Below are 26004 nucleotides of genomic sequence, written 5' to 3' on the forward strand. Positions count from 1 at the left end.
ATAACTGGCTATAACTTTGGATTGCTTTCCTCTGTTATCGAAGTTCAGCCTATTTGTGATTGTAAACATGTCAGTCAGACCCTGTGGGGATGTGCAATGAGGTATTTCCTTTCAGTTTTCTGTGTTCTCCAAATTTTGTATAAAGACTGTCTTATAAATGCCAGTGAAAAGAAGTTCGAGAGAATTCCAACAGATGGCATCAACAGGATGCAAAGGGCACAGGGCATACAGAAGAGGAAGAAGGATCCTAGGTACCAGGTGGGAAAGGGGTGTCATGCTCTGAACAGGCCAAAGGAGCTCCTTCTAAGGGAGACCTCCTTGCCCCTAGCCCACAACAAGAGCACTGGTAGGTATGCTATGATCCCACCCTGGGCATAGCTCATTAGAAGAGCAATTCACTTTGACCTAGAACTAAACTTTGGTGGTTTAATAGACATTAGCAAGTTCTTTGAAACTTCTGTTTTTGAAAGATGGGGTCTGTGTCCCCTCTTTTTAAGTCTAAGCTGACCTTAGTGATCAATTAACCTATAGAGTATGGTAGAAATGCAGTCCATGGGGTCGCAAAGAGTCAGACACGACTGACTCTTTCTTTCTTTCCATAGTTTCTTTTGGAGAAGGAAATGGCAACCCACTCCAGTGTTCTTGCCTGGAGTATCCCACAGATGGAGGGGCCTGGTGGGCTGTGGTCTGTGGGGTTGCAAAGAGTCTGACATGACTAAGCAGCTAACACACACACACACATGTACACACACGGTAGAAATGATATTATATGATTAGGAAGCTAGGTCAGAGAAGGTCATGTATCTTTCACCTGGTTCACTGGAATGGTCACACTAGGCTATTGCTATGCTATGCTGTGCTAAGTCGCTTCAGTCGTGTCCGACTCTGTGCGACCCCATAGACGGCAGCCCACCAGGCTCCCCCGTCCCTGGGATTCTCCAGGCAAGAACACTGGAGTGGGTTGCCATTTCCTTCTCCAACGCATGAAAGTGAAAAGTGAAAGTGAAGTCGCTCTGTCGTGCCTGACTCCTAGCGACCCCATGGAGTGCAGCCTACCAGGCTCCTCCATCCATAGGATTTTCCAGGCAAGAGTACTGGAGTGGGGTGCCATCACCTTCTCCGACACTAGGCTATTACATACCATGTAAAAATTTTATCATCCTGAGGCTGCCATTCTGCAGTGAACCCCAAACTATCCATATAGAGAGACCACACAGAGAGCCCCTGAAATCTCAGAACAAAGAGAGGTGCCTGGCTAGCTACCAGCTGCTTTACGCCTGGTGGTCTTCTAGTTCCACCTTCATCTTATTACAAATGCATGGACACCCTGGCCCACAGCTCTCCAGCTGAGTGCTTCTTAAATTCTTGACCCCCAGAAACAGGAAAGAAAAGAAAATGATGGTTGGTGTTTTAAGCCACTAAAGAATATTGTTAACTGACACAGTTATAGACAGTTTACTTACAGTACCAAAATATTTTCCAAAAATTTATTGGTAGATAACAAACTACTCCAAAGCTTAGTGGTATAAAGCACTCTTTTATGCTAACATGCTGTGCTTTGCTTAGTTGCTCAATCGTGTCCTGACTCTTTGAGACCCATGAGAATAGACAGATCCTCTGTCCATGGGGATTCTCCAGGCAGAATACTGGAGTGAGTTGTCATGCCCTCCTCCAGGGGATCTTCCCAACCCAGGAATTGAACCGGGGTCTTCTGCATTGCAGGTGGGTTCTTTACCAGCTGAGCTACCCAGGAAGCCCTAGATACTGTCAATCAAGAATTCAGACAGATGCAGTAAGGATGGTTTGTCACGGCTCCATGATATCTGATGCATACGCTGGAAAGACTCGGAGGCTGGGGATGATTGAATGGCTGGGGTCTTGCATCGTGTGGAAGCAGCTCCCCCACACATGTGTGGTGATTGACGCTGGTTCTTGGCCAGGACCTCAGCTGGGGCACCTATCTGGCTCCTCTGCCTGGCCTGGGGCTTCCTCATAGCATGGTGGCTGGATTCCAAGAGCAGGCTAATAGTTTCTTTTTTTTTTTTTTTTTAATTTTTAAACTTTACAAAATTGTATTAGTTTTGCCAAATATCAAAATGAATCCGGCTAATAGTTTCTTAAGGCCTGGGCCTGGAAAACTGCACAGTGTCACTTCTGTTGTGTCACACATCCTAGATTCAAGGGGAAAAGACATACAGTCTCATCTTTGGATGGGAGGGGTGTTCAGGAATTTTGGATACACTTAAATTACCGTCTGTCACACAACCCATAGTCTAGGTATTGATCTATAACATGGCCTGGTTCAAGGAGATGAACTGGATTAATTATTTTCTCTTTTTTGAAAATTTAAACTGAGTAATATAAGGGAATTATATAGTTAGAATTGGGAGGCAGAGATGAAAAGAATAACTTGACAAATAAACAAGGCCAAGGGTAAACCAAGGCTATGAAGAAGCAGAAACCATGAGAAAGCAGAACGTCTGTTGAGTAGAGATACAATGAAGAGAGAAGGAGAAATGAAGTAAAATTCATGTGCCCTGGGGAAGGGCCATAATAAGACAGGGGTTGTCTAGAATGGCCTCCTGTCTGGCAGTTCCTGTTCAGTTCCAGTTCATGCGTTGCTTTTAACAATGGGATTATCTTTCTTACCCGGTTTTCTAGGTCACAGTTAATAACAGTGTGCTACATGGCAAGATGTGCTGAAATGAATGAGGTTGGGAAACAAGTTTCCTCTTTTCTCAGAGTTGTTACTGACATGATGATTGAGAAGCACCATTAGAGAGAAATTACTGTGTGAAGTGGTACTGCTGAGTGGTGAGAAAGAGCCACTCTTCTCATTATGTCCACCTGAAGTTGATCATTAGAGGCTAGGAAGAGGAGTGGGAAGTGGGCACAAGAAAATAATGTGTTATTTCTAAAGATGGATCATTTTCAAATGCATTTTGAAATGGCAGTGAATAACCAGTAGAAATCTGGTTTTATGTAACCACAGGGATTATATTTGTAAATAAGAAATGAAAAAACTTCAAAATATATTTATTCAATAGGCTTTTCCTGAAATTTGAGAACATTTGCATTATCTGGTATTATGGTTTCATGACTATTTAATTCAGTGACATACGCTTTAAAAATTATTTTATTCAAATATAGTTGATTTACAATGTTACATTAATTTCTGCTGTACAGTAAAGTGATTCAGTTATACACATTCTTTTCCATAATGGTTTATCACGGGACACTGAGTATAGTTCCCTGTGCTGTATACAATAAGGCCTTGTTGTTTATCCATTCTACATAGAAGCGTTTGTACCTGCTAACTCCAAACTCCCAATCCATCCCTACCTGCCTGCTTCCGTCTTGGCAGCAACAAGTCTCTTCTCTATGTCTATGAGTCTACTCATAAATAAGGTCATTCGTGTCATATTTTAGATTCCACATAAAAGTGACATCATATGATATTTGTTTTTCTCTTTCTGACTTGCTTTACTTAGTATGAGAATCTCTAGGTCCATCCATGTTGCTGCAAAGGCATGATGTCACTTTTTTATGGCTGAGTAGTATTCCATTTTATATATATATATATCTTCTTTATATACCTTCTTTATCCATTTATCTGTTGATGGACATTTAGGTTTCCATATCTTGATTATTGTGAACAGTGCTTCTGTGAACATAGGTGTGCATGTATCTTTTTGAACTACAAGTTTTGTCTGGATGTGTGGGTGATACACACTTTTCAAAGAAATATTTTGCTACCCAAGAAACTAGATGTTCCCAGGGTAGTCTTAAATGGGGTGTTTGGATTTCAGCTACTGGTATATATTGACCCTCTTATCTAAAGGGATAGTTAGGCACAATGATTATGTTAAATAATTAAAGTAAGTATTAAATGTTAGTGAGTCATGTGAAAGTATGTAAAAAGCCCAGGAGTTTTTCAAAGAATGATCTTTGCTAGCAGATACAACCTTCCCCTGACCCGATTTCAGATTATTTCTTTACTCTCACAGCAAGAGCAGCTCAAAAAGTGCAACTTTATTGGCAGAATTCTGAGTCTGTGGTCAAAGAGATCTGTAAGAAAAAGGCATATATTAGTATTTTTCCCTTAAATAATTAAGCAATCATTAAGGTACCACTTGGAGAAGGCAATGGCACCCCACTCCAGCACTCTTGCCTGGAAAATCCCATGGATGGAGGAGCCTGGTAGGCTGCAGTTCGTGGGGTCGCTAGGAGTCGGACACGACTGAGCGACTTCACTTTATTTTTTCACTTTCATGCATTGGAGAAGGAAATGGCAACCCACTCCAGTGTTCTTGCCTGGAGAATCCCAGGGACGGGGAGCCTGGTGGGCTGCCATCTGTGGGGTCGCACAGAGTCGGACACGACTGAAGCGACTTAGCAGCAGTAGCAGCAGCAAGGTACCACTACTGAAACAGCATTGACTCCAAGAATATCCTCTTCTTATTAGAAAGAGTAAAGAATTCTGAGTTGTGAATAATGCTAATAGATGTTGTATGATATGAAGTCAGATTAGGGGAGGGTTGTACCTGCTAACAAGGGTCATTCTTTGAAAAACTCCTGCGCCTTTTACACATGTTCACCATGACACACTAACATTTAATACTTATTGTAGCTATTTAACCTAACCATTGTGCCAAAGATATAATTGATCTTTCTCCTGTAGGGGAACATAGAGTAACAGCGCTCTAATTTTGTATGTCTCTGTTCTATAATGACAGGCTGTCATTTTCTGTAATTTACCAGAGATGATGAACAATGTGGGTAGGCTGAATGTCGTTGCTTAGTAACCACCTTTTAAAAGTTTCTTAAGTGTAATTGCCTCTCTTCCAGGGAAACATTGATCCAGCTAATCTGCATTGAACCACTCTCTAAGCAACTCAACATATTAAACACCCTCGTGTTTTTAATTTCAAATTATTTGCCTTTTTAAATTCTGTTAAGGTAAGCCACTTTTGTTGTGACCACTATTTGCCTTTGAACAAAGTGAGACTTCCAAATGATTGTACATTGTCATTTCCTTCATTGTTTTTCTGTATATCTTTTCATATTGCCTTTTTTAAACAGCTGAGGGTAGAAACTTGTGAAGAATCATGAAACTCTTCGGTTCCATTCCAAATAATTCTAAATGCTTTCACACACCACCAGTCTTTAACCATGTTTCAAAATATGCACCATATGAATGTTCTCTTTGCTTCTGTCCCTCATCCCACCTCTTGTTATTAATCAAATGTCTATATTGCTATTTAAAAAAATGTGGCATCTAAGCGGACACCTGGCACGTAACTTCAGGTTTTACACTTGTGTCTGCATATGCACACTGACTTGAAGGAGGAAACGCGCCAAAGCTAGAGTTCTGTTAAACACTTATTGGTAGTGTTTGAGGATAATATTTCTGTGAAGAAGGCTGAGCGCCAAAGAATTGATGCCTTTGAACTGTGGTGTTGGAGAAGACTCTTGAGAGTCCCTTGGACTGCAAGGAGATCCAATCAGTCCATTCTGAAGGAGATCAGCCCTGGGATTTCTTTGGAAGGAATGATGCTAAAGCAGAAACTCCAGTGCTTTGGCCACCTCATGCGAAGAGTTGACTCATTGGAAAAGACTCTGATGCTCAGAGGGATTGGGGGCAAGAGGAGAAGGAGACGACAGAGGATGAGATGGCTGGATGGCATCACTGACTCGATGGACGTGAGTCTGAGTGAACTCCGGGAGTTGGTGATGGACAGGGAGGCCTGGCGTGCTGCGATTCATGGGGTCGCAAAGAATCGGACACGACTGAGTGACTGATCTGATCTGATCTGATTTCAAGTCCACCTTGTATAGCTGCCCACTTTTTATCATGTGGCAGGAAGAACTATTGATGTAGGAATAATTCACAGCTGAGGTCAAAGCCGACTTATTCTTTGATTCTGAGTTTGAGGTGATTGTGAGATAGAAGAGACCAGAAATGGATTTGAGGAGCCAAAACAATATGTTTATATTTCTGCCTGTTAATCCCCAAACTCAATAATTGACATCCAAGCTAGAGGTGAGGGGAGAGTTAGAGAGGGGACAAAGGAAATTAGAATCAGCGTAGTGACTTCACACCCAAGCGTATGTCTCCACCCTCTCAAATCTTCCTTACATTTCAAGATCACAGGGAGGAGAGTCTCAGGAAAAGTTTGAAACAACTGCAAGCCTCCCAGAGAAATCCCTTGGTCCATGCTGTCTCAACAAAATGGCAGAACACTCACATTTCCCATGGTTCCTGGGATCCAGTTATTCCTGGGTCCCCAGCATGAGGACACAGAAGTTAGTGCCGAGTGAGAGCTGATGAACCATCTGCCAGAAGGCCACTTTACAGGACTGAGAAATAGGAAGGAAGGAAGAAAGGGTTAGTCACTCAGTTGTGTCTGATTCTTTGCGACCCCTTGGACTGCAGCCTGCCAGGCTTCTCTGTCCATGGAATTCTCCAGGCAAAAATACTGGAGTGGGCTGCTTTTCCCTTCTCCAGGGAATCTTCCTGACCTAGATATTGAACTGGGGTCTCTTTCATTGCAGGCAGATTCTTTACTGCCTGAGCTAGCAGGGAAACCCATAGGGTTGAGAAGGTCTTCACAGTAAGAATGCTGTTTGCAGTTTCAGCCAAGAACAAGGCAGATTGCAGAACTGAACCTGAGCTCTGTCTGAGGAAGCACTGAACACTTCAAGAGGACAGACAAGTTACACCCCCAGGAGACATCAGCAGAGATGCAGTCTCAGAGAGGTGACATCCAGTCTACTGATGTTGCAATGCTTCTGCATGGATTCGGATAGTACCCCAGAGACAAGGATGGAGGAAGACTGAACATTCAGTTTGCCAAGGTTTAACTTGGTAAATGATTTGATTACAAGTTGGAATTGATTGAGTGAAAAATCACTGCTGGACCAAGAAAATCCAGGAACTTCTTGTTTTAAGTTCCCTCCCTTTGTACAGACAGGGGAAACAGATTTAATTGTTATACAAATAGAGCAAACATGTTTGTACCCTGTTAACCTGTACCTGTGTGCTCAGCCTGCTATTGTGTTAAGATGGCAGAGGCTGTGGGGATGACGGTGAAGTTTCTGTCCTAGATGGAATAGTTTGGTGCTATGATTAAGAATAAACAATTTGAAACAGGAAACTAGTTTTCTGTTTGGGGGCAGATTATTTGATTCTACTCAGTTTGGTTTTCCTCATCTGCAGAAATATGAAGTGTTCAACTTCATAGGGCTGTTGTGAGGTTATGAGATGAAATATACCACACTTTTGGCACATAGTGTCTAGAATAAAATCACAGTAATGTATTCTCTTTTAAAATTTTTATTAAAGTTGATTTACAATGTTGAATTAGTTTCAGATGTACAGCAAAGTGAATCTGTTATACATATATCTGCTTTTTTTTTAAAGGATTCCTTTCCCAAAATAGGCCATTGCACAATATTGAGTAGAGTTCCCTGTGCTATACAGCAGGTTCTTATTAGTTATCTATTTTATATATAGCAGTGTGTATATGTCAGTCTCAGTCTTCCAATTTATCATCCCCCCACATCCCCTGGTAACCATACTTCTACATCTGTGATTCTACTTCTGTTTTGTAAATAAGTTCATTTGTACCCCTCCATTTTTTTAGATTCCACATATAGGCGATATCATACTTGCCTTTCTGTGTCTGACTTACTTCACTCAAATAAGTATGACAATATCTAGGTCCATTCATGTTGCTACAAATGGTATTATTTTGTTCTTTTTATGGCTGAGTAACATTCCATTGTACATATGTACCACATCTTCTTTATCTGACAAGGGATTAATCTCTAAAATATACAAACGGCTCATGCAGTTAAATATAATAAAACAAATAAGCCACTCGAAAAATGGGTGGAAGACCTAAATAGATACCTCTCCAAAGAAGACCTACAGATGACCAAACAGCACATGAGAAGATGCTCAGCATCACGAATTATTAGAGAAACGCAAATCAAAACTACAGTGAGGTGCTACCTCACACTGGTCAAAATGGCCATCATCAGAACACCTACAAACAATGAATGCTGGAGAGCGTGTGAAGAAAAGGGAATCCTCCTGTACTATTGGTGGGAATGTAAATTGGTCCAGCCACTCTGCAGAACAGTATGGAGGTTCCTTAAACAAGTAAAAATAGAATTAGCACATGACCCAGAGATCGCACTCCTGGGCATATACCCAGAGAAAACCACAATTTGAAAAGATACAGGCACTCTGGTGTTCATTGCAGCACTATTTACAATGGCCAGGACATGTAAGCAATGTCAAAGTCCATCAACAGAGAAACAGTATCATATTCTTGACCTCCAGTTTGCTCCTTCATCCTCATGCCACCTCCAAGCCCTCCCACCCCTCAGCATAAAAGAAGGTGCCGCACAGGTAGAACTTCCCTATTCACATCTGTATCCACAGTGTCTGGCACAAAGTAGATGCCCAATAAATAGCTGTTGAATGAATAATTTAGAAAGGAGTCTGGAGAGATAGCTGAGTGTATTAAAGTGGGTTCTCCCTATTGAAAGTGAAAGTCGCTCAGTCGTGTCTGACTCTTTGCGACCCCATGGACTATACAGTCCAGGGAATTCTCTAGGCCAGAATACTGGAGTGGGTAGCCTTTCCCTTCTTCAGGGGATCTTCCCAACCCAGGGATCAAACCCAGGTCTCCTGCATTGCAGGTGGATTCTTTACCAACTGAGCCACAAGAGAAGCCCAAGAATACTGGAGTGGGTAGCCTATGCCTTCTCTAGTGGATCTTCCCAACCCAGGAATCAAACCAGGGTATCCTGCATTGCAGGCAGATTCTTTACTAACTGAGCTATCAGGGAAGCCCTTGGGTAAGTCCCAAATGACTTCAGTGAGGTAAATGAAAGAGCAGATGGTTGTGAATGAGTCTCAGGAGAGCATGTTGTAATCAAAGGGAGGGACACAGAAAACAAGCATGGTCATATGCTCACGTATGTACTCAATAGAAAGGGAATATTTATCCATGGTGTGCATGGACAAAAAATTCCTGAGCAATTAAATGATACCTTTACAGACCACTGTTGTATTTTTCATCACTTCCCAGTGGCTCAGTGGTAAAGAATCCTCCTGCTAATGCAGGAGAGGTGGGTTCTATCCCTGGCTTGGGAAGATCTCCTGGAGAAGGGAATGGCACCCCACTCCAGTATCCTTGCCTGGAGATTTCCATGGACAGAGGAGCCTGGAGGTCCCACAGTCCATGGGGTCGCAAAGAGTCGGACACGACTGAGCGCACACGCACAGTTGTATTTTCCAACAAGTTTTCCTCTTTATGGGGGCATGCATGTGTGTCTGTTTCTACTGTGTGTTTCTGAGTGTCTGTAAAAGACTTGGACTAGATTTTTCAATCTGACCTGCTGGTTTTAGATCTCTATATCTATTTATTTATCCATCTGTCCTAGGAAAAATGAGTTTTTCTGCATGAAAAATGTAAACAATAGAATTTAACCATATCACAAGATCAGTACTAACACTTTATCTTTTTTTAAAAAGCTTCTATTGCTTTAAGAAGCTTTAAGAGCTTGTAAAGATGAAGAAAATTTGAAAAGATTTTCATTTGACACTTCAAGACCACTGTAAATTCTTAGCATATAACTAGCCCTTAGACCTGGTTCATTTATAAAATGGGTAACAGAATTGACCTTGGAATAAGAGCAAAATTGTAAAGGCTAATGGGATTAGGACATAGTGTACCTTCTTTCTTTCTTCTCCTTTTGTAAAAATATAAAACCCTTAGAAACTAGAGTTTTTATTATTTTATCATAATTTCCAGAAATGATGGGTAATAGTTTTCAAAAGGAATAAAATTTTATGTTTCTAATATTTAAAGAGGTTTAATATCCTTGACATAGTGATGCTGTTTAACACTGTTTTTTCTTGAAAATCCTCATTTGATTTCCATATTCTTTGCCACATAAGGAATGCCCTATGTACAAGTGGTCTGCCCTAATATTATGACAATTCCATCAAGCTATACATAAGTGCTCTTTTATTTGTGAGAAAAGATTAATTCTTTTTTTCTTTGAAAATAACTATTTGAATATGTCAGCATTGAATAAGGTAGAACAAACGTTTCATGCTTCTGTAAAGATCTTTTTCTGAGATCAATAGCAGGAAAGAGTTATCTAGGGGAAGCTAATAGAATCCAACTGAGTGGGAAGGATTTGGTCCAGTGATTCTCGAACTTTAGTGTTATGAGAAACACCTGAAGAATTTGTTAAACTGCAAATCTCTAAGCCCTGTACCCAGAGATTTTGATTTACTGGATAGTGTAGTTGACTGAATGGTGGTCTCCAAAATGATATTTCACATTCTGTCTCACAGAATCTGTGAATATGACCTTATTTAGTCATCCTGGATTATGAGGGTGGGCCCTAAATCTGTAGAGATAAGGGTCTTTATAAGAGATACACAAAAGAGGAAAAGGCACAGAGGGGAGACAGCCATGTGAAGGCGGAGGTTAGAGTTTTGTGGCCACAAGCCAAGGAACACCTGGAGCCACTAGAAGCTGGAGGAGGCAAAGTGATTCTTCCCTAGAACTTGGAAGGACTCACAGGCTAGCTGACAGCTCTGTTTCCAACTTCTGACCCTTAGAACTATAAGAGAATAAACTTTTGTTGCTTTACTGTAAACTGTTTCAGCAGCCCTAGGCTACTAAAACAGGTGTAGATCAAGAACATGCATTTCCTACAAGCAGATGCTCAGGTAAGTGGACTGTGATTTGAATAGAACTGATTTAGTAGATGCGGCAAGTTTAAATGAAAAAGAAATCCAATTCAGGGATATTCCATGAAAAGATGAATGCAATAAATTTAGATCATCAAACTGTTTAGGATAGCTGAAGATGAGCAAGAATGGAACCAAGAAGTTAGCTTGAATTGCTTTTTCTCCTTTTTGACTGTTTCTGCTGCCTTGAGTGTTCTATGCTCACAGGAGTCTGTTAACCTCAGGGTATCCTCAGGCCTTGGTTAAACTTCATTTCCTGGACGGGAGCTTCCAGATTAGGTTAGCCTTTGTTGTAACACTATTGCAGTTCTCTGTACTTCTTTGTGGCATTTGTCACCATAGTAATGTCTGTCTTTCTGGAACGTTGTATATTTTTAAAGGACAGAGGCCACAACATTCTTACGCATGGCTGTACCCCCAGTTCTAACAGAGTCTGACACACAGTAGGTATTCAAAAAACTTACCAGTGAATGGAAGTTGAGCCCTGTCCTAAGAAGAACTTCAGAGATCACTACTCTGAGTAGAACATTTGCTGTTTCTCTATTGACTGCAGATTTTTATTAAGCAGATTTAATAGATAAAATCATATGTTAGGAGGAGGCCAAAATGATTATTAAGTACTTCTTTCTGTTGCAGAATGATTTACTGAATTATATGCTCTGAATCAAAAGATGGGTTTTATAAATATATTTAAGCACTGTCCACTCCAATGATTGATGTGATCATGCTTTTCACCTTTGAGGCAAGTTGATTTTCTGTTGCTTTATGATATACATATGCCAAAAAAGAAGACACTTTCTGGAATGTATTCATTTTAATAAACACAAAAGACATGTTTTTATTAGGCTTTTAAAGATAGGCTTTGAAACTGCAGCTTCTTATTTTTTTAATCGATAATATGAAATCAACTTTTGGAGTGGACCATTACTTTTCATTTCTGAGAACAAAATGACCGATTTGTTACCATGACTACCTAACACTAGTCAGAATTTAATTGTTAAATCCCAGGGTGTCACACAGATTGGTATTCAGTTTTGGTTGAGTCACTAGCTTCAATTCTAGCTATGCAAAATGACCCAGGAAATTTCAGCAGAAATTGTTTTCTCACAGGAGTTCATTCTTCTTCTGTGGAATATCTTTTTTCTTAATCTTTCAAAGTTGACTTTTTTCAGCTTTATTGAGGTGTAACTGATGACTAAACTTGGAATATATTTAAAGTATACAATGTGACCATTTGATATAAAGGATGCTTCAGTGAGGTATCTTAAATGGTTTTTACCAACTAGATAATATTTTATATATTAGCTGCTAGCTGAAGTATATTCTGCTAGTAAGTGTAGTTTTGAATTACTATAAACACTTTGAGCCCAAGTTTTAAATTTGTATCTATCTGAATCAAAAAGCCCATACTATTCTCATAAGACTATATTTAAAAATAAAATAACTGGTGTAGGCACTTCCACTTCAGGCTAGGTTGTAAAAGTGTGATGTGGTTTATAAGAAATATAAATTTGGCCTTAGCCCATGATTTCTGGCTCATAGATCCCCAAAATGCTCAGAATTTCCTGAAAAAATAAGAGCAATAGGAGCATCTTTTGTCATAACATTTGGTCTCTTGTCCTCACTTTCTGAAATCACTTCAGAGCCATAAAGGTGAAATGGGGTCTTGCTAGTCACTATAAGCCCCTTTCCACAAAAACTGTGTTTACGTTAATGAGGTAGCTTTTGGACCCACACCTAAGTATGGGAGCTGATGGGCAGGGGAGTCAGTCATGGGATTAGAGGGTTGGAACTTTCAGTTGTCCCCCTGCCCTATCTCCTGGGAGGGGATAGAGGCTGGCAATTGAATTCAATCACCAGTGACCAATGATTTAATCAATCATGCCTATCTAATGAGTCCTCCATAAAACCCTGGAAGGATGGGTTTGGAGAGCTTCTAGGGTGTTAAACATGGAGATGAGGGGAGATCGGTGAAGAATGTTGCCAGGGTGTGATGGTAAGTGTTTACCAACCAGGTCTTTGAACAAAGAAAAAACTCCAACTTAGACTGTTCATCAACTTCTGCGATAGAGATACTCCCAACATGGGTGATTTCAAGCTACCAGTGTAATATTAATGAACTTGAAGTTGGGTAGAGATGCATGGTGGAACAACATTAAGTAGCATTTTCACAACAGAGACAAAACAGATGTAAACTTTTTAAAATACTGTATTGATGTATAGTTGATTTACAGTGTTGTATTAATATCTACTATACAGCAAAGTGATTTAATTGTACATGTATACATTCTTTTCCATATTATTTTCCACTATGGTTTACCACAGAATATTGAATATAATCCTGTGCTATACAGAGGGACCTTATTTATCCATACTATGTATCCATTCTAATGTATTTTTTATCTGCTGACCTCAAACTCCCAATCCATCCTTCCCCTGACCACCATCTCCCTTGATGATCACAAGTCTGTTATCTATGTCTGTGAGTCTGTTTCTGTTTTGTGGAAAAGTTCTATAAAGTCATATTTTAGATTCCACATATAACTAATATCTTATGGTATTTGATTTTCCAACTGACTTCACTCAGTATGACAATCTCTAGGTTCATCCATGTTGCTATAAATGGCATGATTTCATCCTTTCTTATGGCTGAGTAATATTCTGTTGTACATACATATCGACCACATCTTTATTTGTCTGTTGATGGACACTTAAGTTGGTTTTATGTCTTGGCTATTGTAAACAGTGCTGCAGTGAGAACCGGGATGCATGTATCTCTTTGAATTATAGTTTTGTCTAGACATATGCCCAGGAGTGTGACTGCAGAATCGTATGGAAACTGTATGTTTAGTTTTTTGAGAAACCTTCATACTGCTTTCTATAGTGGTTGCACCAATTTACATTCCTACCAACAGTGTAGGAGGGGTCGCTTTTCTTTACACCCTCTCTAGCATTTTTTATTTGTAAGTTTTGATAATGGCCATTCTGACCAGTGTGAGGTAGTACCTCATTGTAGTTTTGATTTGCATTTCTCTAATAATTAGCAATGCTGAACATCTTTTCTTGCATTTGTTGGCTTTCTGTATGTTTTCTTTGAGGAAAGATCTATTTCGGTCTTCTGCCCAGTTTTGATTAGGTTGGTTGTTTTTGTTACTGAGTTGTATGAACTGTTTGTATAGTTTGGCCATTAAGCCCTTTTCAGTTGCATCATTCAAATATTTTCTCCCTTTGCATAGGTTGTCTTTTTTTTTAATGGCTTGCTTTACTGTACAAGAGCTTGTAAGTTTAATTAGACCCTGTTTCTATATTTTTCCTTCCATTTTTACTGCCTTGAGAGAGACTGACCTAAGAAAACATTGGTACAATTTATGTTAAAGAATATTTTGCCTACGTTCTCTTCTAGGAGTTTTATGATGTCATGTCTTATATTTAAATCTTTAAGCCATTTTGAACAACAGATATCTTAAGGGCATAGAGAACAAAAAACTATAAAACTGGAAAGTCATGATTTTTGAGTATTGATTGCCTTTGCTTTTAATACTGGAAATGTAGAGGTAAATGTCTTTTTATTTGCAAATAATCTGATTATCTATGTAGAACATTTATGAGATTCTGGGACCATTTTCCCTTACCTGTGGCTTTTTTAACTTGTCCTTTACCTTCAACTGCTCTGGTTCGGAAGGGTTTTTATGCCATGTCATGGCTTCACATTTTGAGGTTTTGCTCAACTATTTTGTTCTGACTCACTTGGTGACATTAGTGCCTGAGATATTTTTAAAGACTCATATTCTGATAGTGAAATAGCTCATTTGCCAAACAAGATTTTGTGCCCAGATATCTTTCTGAGCGGAGTGTCACTTTTTCCTATTGTTTTCCAGAACCCCTAATTACATTTCTGTGTTGATTTATTCTGCCGATTCAATTTGCTTACTAGAGAATCTTTAAAAATATATTAATTTTCAATACATGGCTTTCAATTTTCAATACATGGCTAATATAAATTTGGACATACTCAACTTTCTGCCCATTACATAGAGAAAGCAGTTGATGCTGCTGCTGCTGCTAAGTCACTTCAGTCGTGTCCGACTCTGTGCGACCCCATAGACGGCAGCCCACCAGGCTCCCCCATCCCTGGTATTCTCCAGGCAAGAACACTGGAGTGGGTTGCCATTTCCTTCTCCAATGCATGAAAGTGAAAAGTGAAAGTGAAGTCGCTCAGTCGTGTCCAACCCTTAGTGACCCTATGGACTGCAGCCTACCAGGCTCCTCCGTCCGTGGGATTTTCCAGGCAAGAGTACTGGAGTGGGGTGACGTTGCCTTCTCGGAAATAATGTAAGTTTGAATTCACAATAATTTGAATTATTCTAAAACAATTTTAATGTAATATTCTAAACATCCTATTTACAGTTTCTTATTTTACCAAAGACACGAGAAGCAATATAAAAAACGCATTATGGTTAATAATTTGTGATTATGTTTATCAGATAATAAGAGAAAATAAAGGACAAGAGGACTTTCTAGAAAAATTGATTCTGATATTCTCTGCTTTGTTTAGAAATAATGAAAAACTGAGTTTTGTAATGACATCTCTGGTTTTCCAAACCACTGCTTGTTGAGTGCCATTCACTTATTTATTTACCAAACAGAACCTACTGTGTAGCTGGTCTGAGCTCCTTCAGTGAAAGCTGACACAGGTGACAGTTGGATTCCAGGCTGGATAGTTAGAATCAAGTTTCCCCAAAAGATGGAAATTGACAGCCAAGACAGATCCGTTACATTGACCTTTCTTGGCTGGAAAACTGGGACCTTGAAGTAAGGCTGAGGGCCGTGTGGGTGGACGTCCCTGGGGAATTTGGCTCTGTGGTCTCCCGTGAAGTCTCAGTCCACACTGTTGGAGTCCCACCCAGCCTAGTGGCATGCACTAGAGTTCAAAGTTATATTATTTAGGGCTAATTATAAACTATTTCCGCAAGAACCCATCCACCTCCTCTACAGGCTGCCAGGGGTTCAAACCTGGCATAACCAGCTGTTGAGAGGGGTAAGAAATCACACTCTGAAGGACCAGCGAGAATTAACTAGCATGTACCAGCAGGGCCTGGAAAGTTCCCCTAGGAGTGATGTGGTGGGAATCAATTCATAAAACACTTGAATATGAAACTCATCAGGGACTGATTTTTTTTCTCTGCCATTTGTGACAGTATTTAAAAACAAAACCAGGAGTGTTCATATTAGAACACATTTGTTCTCTGAAGGGAGCATTTTGTCTACTGTATGTGAAGTGGGTCAGAGAGGGGCGAAGACTGGAGGGAGGGAATCTCTGTGTTAAACAGTCAGACCAGGAAATACTTCTTCCTGGAATAGAACTACTGAAGCAGTTTGCTTAGCAAGACTCACTTAAAAACCTTCTCTTCACCGAGCCCATCAGTAAAAAGCTGTTGTGCTGTGAATTGAGAGTCATGCTGCTGAGGGCTGAGAAGGGAACTGGAGGTGAGGACACAGAGCCCAGGGCTGGGTGGTGCCAGCATCAAAGGGAAGGCAGACTGGAAGCCAGCACCCTTCTGCTCCCGGGACCTGCTCACCAGACTGGTTTCCCAATACTACTGCACGGCCACAGCTGTCGACAGCGTTCCCGTGACAAGCCTTCTCTGGTTCATGGCATGAATTGCAAGGTACAGGCTTTGCTTGAGAGATTTCTCTCAGAATTCTGAGTTTTCCTTCTTTATTTACCTGAGACAGTATTTTATTAAGACAAACCTAAAAAGGAGCAGCCAAGCAAGCATTTGTTTTCTTGCAAGTTTTAATTAGAAAGAAATGCCAAACACGTTTGGGTATGTTCCTCCTTAATCTTTCACACCTCTTAACAATTTTGTTCTTGGACTACTTTAATAATGTTTCATTTTAACTCACCATGAATTCTATAAAAAACCAGATTGTGTAGTTTCAGCAGTGGTTACTTGTTGTCTCAGCCAAAGGAAATATTTTTTACTGGCTTAGGCTGAAGAAATGAATTAAATTTTAATCTTTAGCAAGTTTAGCAAATTAGAAAAGTCTGTGCAGTTCACATGACATTCTTTTATCTTAGTTTTTCTGTGTTGCTTCGTTCAATCAAGAAAAGAAGGAAGAAAAAAATAACTTGTGAAGATCACCATACTAAGAGTATGGCTAGTTTCCTTAAGTAAAGAAGGTAATTTCCCCCTTGTCTGTAAATAAAATTGTCGTGGCTTTCTCCCCATTCCCCATTAGCAAGGTACAATAGCACTTTCCTCAGTGCAGGTTAGAAAAGAAATAAGGGATCCCTGGGTAAGAAACAAGTGGAGCACAGGCAAGAAGACCACAGGTTCTGTAGATTTCCACTTACACACCTACAAGACAGTCCAATAGAAATACTAAAAACTGATCATGGAAGATACGAAAGGGTGGCCCAGTTTGCCAGGAAGTCGGTCTGTTGTCGCGCAGATGAGACTGAAATGAAGGCTGGACTAAGGTGAATCATGGCTCTCCACTTGGAGCCCGGGGAGTGGAGGCACACAGTTCTCAGCAGAACTTCCTCTCCTTCTCTTATTTAGGAGGACGCCTGGCCTGGTGGTCTGGCAGCGGGTGACAAGTGGGGCCTGTGCCCCTGGGACACGCCACACTGAGTGGGGCCAGGAGCGATTTTGTTCCCGGTGTGCGCTGAACACAGACATCTGTCCCCGACAAAGGTCTCATCTGGCTCCTCATGAGGAGAAACATGCCAAACAAGGACTCAGGGTATTGCTGCAGCTAATTCCCGGCTGCTCAGTAAACACAGAGCTTAGTGCCAGCCTAAGCACTGTTCTTCCTGCTGTGACTGCCTCTGGCTTAGACTCTGGCTTAGTGACCCAGGCGGTTCAGTATTTACACTCTGAATGGAAAATCCCAACCTTACGCTTCACTTTTTATCTGGGCCTGAGAGATCTGGATGAAGATCCAAGTAATCTTTGACAGACTCCTTCTCGCCTCCACAACTGAACAAGTAGATACCTCTTTAAGGATGAGCAAACAGGAAAAATCCATCTGACATGTAAAAAGATATTGCTGTTTTAAAAGACGGAGCTATGCTGTAGAGCCAAAGCAAGTGCCTTCTTATGAACTGCAGTTACTGTTCAAAATACAGGGGGAAAGTTCAAGTTTTAAATTTATGATCTTCACATGATAGAGAAGAGTTTACTGAGTCTACAGAAGTAAACAAGGTGGTCACAAAGAACAATCTGAGGTCGGAAAAAAGAGAACAGAAGAAAAATGACTGATTGTCATGGTTAAAGCCTAAATTAAGATCAGGTTTGGGGTTGCAGAAAATTCAATTTGTGAAGTAAATGATAACCTCTGGAATTCATCCAGGATTCAGAGGAATAAAGAGATGAAATGATGTGAAAAAATTTTAAAGATAAGTAATGAAAGACTGAACAAGAATCTCAGAAAAAGAGAACAGAGTAGGTGTAGGAAGAGAAATAACCAGGAAATAGATTAAAAAACTTTCTGGAGCTGAACAAACATTAAACATTAATTGTTTTCAGATTAAGAGGTCAACAAGTTCTGGTAAAATTAAATAAGATCAACCCCTAGACAGAGCCTGGCAAATATTTTGACTTTCAAAGATTAGAGAAAAATGTATGCTGCTGCTGCTGCTAAGTCGCTTCAGTCGTGTCCGACTCTGTGCGACCCCATAGACACCCACCAAGCTCCCCCGTCCCTGGGATTCTCCAGGCAAGAACACTGGAGTGGGTTGCCATTTCCTTCTCCAATGCATGAAAGTGAAAAGTGAAAGGGAAGTCTCTCAGTCGTGTCCAACTCTTCGCGACCCCATGGCCTGCAGCCCACCAGGCTCCTCCATCCATGGGATTTTCCAGGCAAGAGTACTGGAGCAGGGTGCCATTGCCTTCTCCGAGAGAAAATCTACACCTATTTATAAAAAGTTATCTACTAGGAAGGAAAAGCCCCACGGTTTCTCTACTACCAAATGCCTAAAGATAAAGGAGTAACTGTTACAGACTTCCGAGGGAGAAAGATGTGACACAAAGATTTTACTACATAGGCATTGAGAGAGGAATTTAAAAATAAAATGCTACATTTTAAGAAAATGGAAGGTCACATGTACATAAATATTGTTATCAAGTTCTATTAAACATCTAGAGGACAGTTACTTTTCTTCTGTTCATCTTATGGTAGAGCATAGAAAAGATGGAAATCTTTTCCATTTATTTAAACATGTTTAGCATAAGCCTAATGTCAAAATCTGGTGGATATAGCAGAAAAAAATGACAGGATAGCTTCATATAAATATAGATTTTAAAATGTGGGGGAAAAATAAGTAAATTGATTCAGTAGCATAATGTGAAAATAATATGCCAAGTTTAGATGGGTTTATTTCAGAATTGAAAGGACTGTTTAATATTAGGAAATCCATTCATGCAGTATGTCATCAGAGGCCAAAGGGGGAAAAAAAAAGGTTCCAGATAGAGAAAACAAGGCATTTAATACAATTCAACTCCAACTTCTGGCTTTAAAATGTTTATAATGAATAAGAAATGGAAAGAAGCTTTTTTTTTTTTAAATCCAAATCTACTATCATGCCTGATACTGAAGCAGTGAAGGGATTGCTATTAATAAGAACAAGACAAGAATTCCTGATACTACCACTGTTTTTTTTCTGGGAAGTTCTTACTACAATTATATGAGAGAAAGAGTTAAGAAATATAGATACTGGAAGAGAAAAATACAAATTATTTTTATTTGAAAATAACAATACTATTTACCTAGAAAACCTCCCCAAATAAGGGAAACACTACTTATGGTTACTAGTCTAAAAATAAATATAAAAATAAGATTGTTTTGTTATATGCTGCAAACAACCAGTTAGAAATTACAAAGGGAAAATTTCTTTCATGATAGGACAAAAACACCAAATAAATAACTTGTAAAAATCTTAATAAGAAATGTGTAGGACCAATATAAGAGTATTTATTAAATTTATTAATAGTAAGAGAAAGATCTGAATAAATAAAGAGACATCATGGTTAGTGTTGGGAAGAATAAAAATTATACAGTTTTCCCAAAAAGATACACATTCTTCCCAAATTAATTTATACCTCTTGAAGTCAATTCCAATTAAGACCCAAATTTGATTATTTTTATATTCAAACAAAATTATTCTTAAGTTTCTCTGAAAGAGTAGTTTCTAGGAAAAACAATATAATTGGGGAAAAACCAGATATCAAAATATAATTTAAAAAATACAATAATTAAAACATCTATAAATATCTGCTCATTCTCTCTGGAATGAGAAGGTATAGGTGGATTCAAAGAAGAGAACTGCAAACCAGAAAAATACCATATTTGATATAAGTATTTGAGAGAAATAAAGCTCATAGGTTTCAAACAACAGCTAATTTAGAAATAAAAATGATTATGTTAGATTCCTACTTAATTACCGTGAAGTAAATTCCAGGTAGTTAAAATATAGAAATATGAAAAATAAAGTCATTAAGAAACTTAGAAAGACGTAGATGAATATATAATTTAGTACCAAAGTCAGAAACCAGAGGAGAATATTAGTATATTCTAGCTACCTCAAAATTAAAATTATCTGTTAAAATCACTATGTACAAAACATGAAAGTAATGAAAGCAAAATATGTCATAATCTGTGAAAGAGTTATAAAACTGGCTTACAGTAGGTGCCAATAATAAATACTTGTTGAATATATGAATCAATAAGTGGAAATGAAAAGCACTCTTAGGAAACAATGAGAAAGACAGTAAAGTCCCAGTGGAAATGAGGGCAAAGGCCATGCAAAGCAATTTCACAAAAGAAATACAAGTGCTTAGCATACATATAAAAAATTCAATTGCATTAGTATAAGATAAATCCAGTTAAAATGAGTCACCATTTCTTAACTAAATTGGCAAATATTAGAAATAATCCTAGTACTTTAATCCCACAGAGTCCTGTGTTCTCATACCCAAGATAATATTGTTGTGACATACCCTTTCTAGACATAAGTTTGGGAATATGCATTAAAAGTCTCAAAATATTTGTGTTTATGTTGGAAACAGCCATTTCACTTTTGGAATCTTTACTAAGGAAAAAAAAGCAGACAATCACAAAGGAGTTATTTATGAGGACGTTCATTGCAGCATACTTAAAATGTAAAAAAAAAAAAGGAAGGACCAATTAAATCTCTAATGAACATTTTAAAATGTTTTTGAAGAATATTCAATAAAGTGAGAAAACACAATCTAGATTTGGGTGGAAGGCAAACTGACAGTGTTATGTATTGCTGATACTAATAACTGTCTACAACATCTGTTGAGGGCTTGCTAAATGCCAAGCATCATACTTATATTGTACCTGAAACATCTGCCTATCCTTCACTGTGTGTAAGTTCAAGTCTTATACCCATTTTGCAGAGGAGAAAAGGTCTGTCTCTTTTTGAGAATCTACTTCCTTTAATTTCTTTAAATACATCTATGTAATACATAGAAAGACTGATAAAATATCCTTTAAAATGCTATAATGGCAGGAAAATGGGTAATTCTTTCTTTTTTATATTTTTATTATTTTCCCCAATCAATATGGATTGGTATTATTTCAGAGAGAAAGCTTCAACAATTTTTAAACCCCCAGATTAACTTAGTTCAAGCCCTAAACCACTTCCTCCCCTTCCCCAGCATACAGGTTCTCAGTGAGAATTCTTTCACCACCAGAATTAAAAAATTAAAAAGCAGAGATATTACTTTGCCAATAAAGGTATAGTCAAAGCTATGGTTTTTCCATTAGTCATGCATGGAGGTGAGAGTTGGACCATAAAGAAGGCTGAGCACTGAAGAATTGATGCTTTTGAACTGTGGTGTAGGTGAAGACTCTTGAGAGTGCCTTGGACTGCAGGGAGATCCAATCAGTCCATCCTAAAGGAAATCAGTCCTGAATATTCTTTGGAAGGACTGATGCTGAAGCTAAAATTCCAGTACTTTGGCCACCTGATGTGAAGAACTGACTCATTGGAAAAGACCCTGATGCTGGGAAAGATTGAAGGCAGGAGGAGAAGGGGACCACAGAGGATGATATGGTTGGATGGCATCACCGACTCGATGGACATGAGCTTGAGCAAGTTCCGGGAGATGGTGAAGGACAGGGAGGCCTGGCATGCTGCAGTCCGTGGGATTGCAAAGAGTTGGACACATCTGAGCAATTGAACCACAATAGCAATGAGAATTCATGTCCATAATTAGTGGTCTTGACATAATATAAGATAATAAATCATTTAGAGCTATTAAACATAAACATAAACCCTACACTGGCCATACCATATACTGTAATGCCTAAATGAGTGGAGCCAGAGTGCTGGGTCCAAATCCTCCCTTAGACTTACCATTCATTTCATCTTGGGTAAGTCAACTAATCTGAGGAAATTAGTCATTTTCTCTGTAAAATGAAGAGGAAAGTAGTAGCTTCCTCCTTGTTTACTTTGAACAGTAAATGAGTTAATATGTGTAAAGCATAGTGACTGGCCCATGGTAAGTACTACATAGTGTGAGGTATTATTTTTATTAGTAAATGTATTAAATCTTGAAAGTACATAATATTATTTTAGAAAAATTTTCAGCAGACTGAATTGTTTCAGGTATATTTCTGGTTTGTTAACTGGGAAATAGCATTCACTAGAGCTGAGCATTGTCTGAAATTCTATTCAAGGCATTTTCACAATGCTGTTGTTTACCTGCCACTCCAATAATTGAAGATGCAAGAAAATAAAAATTCTGATTAATAAAGAAATTAATAAAATCTGGGGCTCAACAAAAGTGCATTTGGGTTCTGCTAAACTTGGAAAGATTAACTCCAATCTTGGGGCATTTTATTGGGGAGGGCAAACAGAAAAATAACACTCTGACTTAATCATGCTCCACAGGTGTGAGCACAACTTTAGAAACACCAAAGGGGCCATGCGAATGGACTGTCTGATTGGCTTTCAGTAGCCTAATAAATGCTTGACTTTTGTTAATGTGGTAATTTTGGAATGATAAGTGGAACCTGCCAACAATGCCATTTTGCTTGATTGCACTGTAATTGCTTTTATGTTATTGATCTCAAACTGTGCATAATAAGAGACTATTTTAACTCTAATAATAAATAATATACTTTGTTTTTATATGGCTAAATAATATCCTACAGAAGCCACATCCTTACGTTCTAGAATAATGGTTTAATATAAACATTCAAGGAAGCCCTGCCTTTTCTGACTGTTCATAGGGTTGATGGACTTGCTTATTCTTATTTCACAATGTAAAACTGGGTTGAGGTGTGCTTGTTGAGTATGTTGCTGCTGCTAAGTCGCTTCAGTCGTGTCTGACTCTGTGCGACCTTATGGATGGCAGCCCACCAGGCTCCCCTGTCCCTGGGATTCTCCAGGCAAGAACACTGGAGTGGGTTGCCATTTCCTTCTCCAATGCATGAAAGTGAAAAGTGAAAGTGAAGTGGCTCAGTCGTGTCCGACTCGTAGCGACCCCATGGACTGTAGCCTGCCAGGTTCCTCCACCCGTGGGATTTTCCAGGCAAGAGTACTGGAGTGGGGTGCCATTGCCTTCTCCGGAGTATGTTGCAGACTTACCTAAATAATGAATTTAAAACACATTGTAAAAAAAACTCTATAGAACTCAATAACAACATACTTCATTCTAGTGTGCAAACAGTATTAGATCTTCACAGCACAATTAGTGATAATAATAAAAACCTTTGTGACATTTAAGATGCTAAATAATACTTGAAATTCAAGGCAACAAAAACAAGGAAACAATAGAAGAGAGGCTATTTTGAGTGCCCGTAATGCATTTGTGACTCAACATGTGAAGGTTTTACAGGGCTTGTTTATCCTAGAGATGTGACACATAACAAGAAATTTAGTGCTCATTGTTCCAAAGCGTGGCTCTTTGTGACAAAGAAAATTATAGGGATTTACCAAGTAAATATTCCCCTCATCATCCTATCACCCCTGCACCCCCAACCCTAATTAGATTCTGTCTTTGTTGTTGTCTAGTCCCTGAGTCATGTCCTACTCTTTTGCGACCCCATGGACTATAACCCTCCAGGCTCCTCTGTCCATGGGATTTTCCAGGCAAGAATAATGGAGTGGGTTGCCTTTTCCTTCTACAGGGGATCTTCCTGACCCAGGGATGGAACACAGATCTCCTGCTTGGCAGGCAGATTCTTTACCACTAAGCTACCTGGGAAGCCCTAATTAGAGTCTAGGGATGTCTAATGTTTTGCACTGCTGGGACATTCTGCAATTTCTCTGTGTCGACTTAGCTATTAAAATAATATTCACCTCAACTTGTATAGCATTTGTTATGTGCCAGACACTATTTGGATGCTTTACATTCCTTAACTCATTGAATCCTCAATAAGGACACTACAAGATAGGTAAATTACTGTCCCCATTTTAAATATGAAGAAACAGGCAGAAAGTGGGTACATGACTTGCTGAGGTCAAATGACTAATAAGTAGCAAAGCCAGGAAGACTGGCTCTCTAAAGATGGGGCTAAGAATCCTTGGATCACAGAACTATTCAGAGAATTAATAAGATATCTTATAGAAAGTTCCCAGGACTCCAGAGGGTTTGTTGTAATGTATATGTACACAAATGTACACAAATGCACTTGTGTGTATGTCTGTGATTTTTCTGTACTTTTTGTGCAGCTCAGTGCCTGATTATTTCCTTTGAGTTCTCTTTCCCTGTGTTCCACCACTGACGATGGAGGGCTTTGATGTCAAGCATCAATCCTCAGGAGCCATCTCTCTCCAGACATGGCACCCAGGTATGTTTCTTCGGGTATTAAACATTGTAGTAGTCAGCGTGGTGATTACAAGGACAAAGCAAAATAATAATGCTAGGTGGTAGTGCCTAGAGCAGTTTGTCTCCCTGCTAAACCATTCCAAAGAAATATGCATTGTTAATTTTTTCTGGAGGAGACGGCAACCCACTCCAGTATTCTTGCCTGAAGAATCCCATGGACAGAGGAGCCTGGTGGGCTACAATCCATGGGGTTGCAAAGAGTTGGACACGACTGAGTGACTAACACACACACACACACAGAGACACACACACACACACATATTAATTTTCTTACTACACAAGTACAGCTTAAGATCCCATCCTACCAAACTCCCTTTGTTTCTAATTAAATTGCCCCTTCTAAGCCTTACAATAATATAGAAATCTTTTAATACAGAGATTATCAAGCCGCTAGTGATACTGGTGTTGCTATTGCTGCTGCTAATGCTAATAACGTTTGACATTTTTTTTTTGGAGGGGTTTGCAGGCATTCTTCTAAGTATCTTACACATTTCTTCATTTTACCCTTACAATAGACCTAGGAGGCACGTAACATTATATCTTACTTATTACCGTCTTCTCTGTCTTCCAGCTTCCTCTGGAATCACAAAGCTCTAAGTTGCAGAGTCAGAGTTCAAGCCAGGTCCCTCCAGACTCTACGCGGGGCTCTCGGGCAGTTTACTCTGGAGCCCTAGCACACCTCCTTGGAGCAGTGCCTTGTGGGTATCTACTCGTAGTGCGTGTTCCCTGCTCCACGGCCAAACCAAGTGCTGGTGTGGCTGCAGGGGTGGCTGGTGGACAAACAGTCCTGCGTCTCCCAGTCTCGCTTTTGGTTGCAATTAGATAGTACAGCATACAAGCTCTGGCTCAGTGCCCTGGGCTGCAGATTTCTCTTGTTTATTGCAAGGCACTCTCAAATAAAGGCTTTTAAACAAGCTGTATTTATAATAGCATTTGCTCACTCTCACTGGTAAAGAAAGCAGAATTTCACATTTAGATAGCTGCCAATCTGTTATAATTTTTTGTTGTTGTTGTTTTTCATGGCTGGTCCAAGAAGAGTTGAAACTTAAATGTGACTTGACCTTTTTTTCCCTCCCTGGGAGTTTGAGTACCAGAATATCTGAAGCAGAGTCCTTTTTGGCCTATGACTGTGGGCATTAGTGACCACGTTTTTTGGAGACTTCGGTAAATCCTTAGAGAAAATAATACTCATTTTCTGTGTGTGCTTCTCTTCCCTGCCTTTGTCTCTGTCATCACTGTTCTTAACGCTCCTGCTTTGTTTAAGCGATAAGTCAGGCAGGCAGCACCACCAGTCTGTTTTCACTGAGATGTCAGGGTGTGCTGTGTTCTCTGTCCAGCACTCCAGAGCCTTCT

At 39.4% G+C, this 26004-nt stretch overlaps 1 long non-coding RNA gene across 3 annotated transcripts in view; it reads left to right on the forward strand.

Moving 5' to 3' along the window:
• Window positions 1-25571, forward strand: part of LOC129620842 (uncharacterized) — a 69942-nt gene extending 44371 nt beyond the window's left edge. Inside the window, exons 2-4 of one of the 3 annotated variants that reach the window (XR_008698744.1) lie at window positions 4849-4959; window positions 24495-24613; window positions 25223-25571. This is a non-coding gene — a long non-coding RNA (uncharacterized LOC129620842). Of the gene's footprint in view, window positions 1-4848; window positions 4960-10474; window positions 10763-24494; window positions 24614-25222 lie in introns of those variants that run through there. The other 2 variants (XR_008698745.1, XR_008698743.1) reach the window with 2 other exon arrangements.
• The last annotated feature ends 433 nt before the right edge of the window (window positions 25572-26004 follow it).

This window comes from Bubalus kerabau, chromosome 10 (genome assembly GCF_029407905.1).
Source record: "Bubalus kerabau isolate K-KA32 ecotype Philippines breed swamp buffalo chromosome 10, PCC_UOA_SB_1v2, whole genome shotgun sequence".
Taxonomy (NCBI): Eukaryota; Metazoa; Chordata; class Mammalia; order Artiodactyla; family Bovidae; genus Bubalus; species Bubalus kerabau.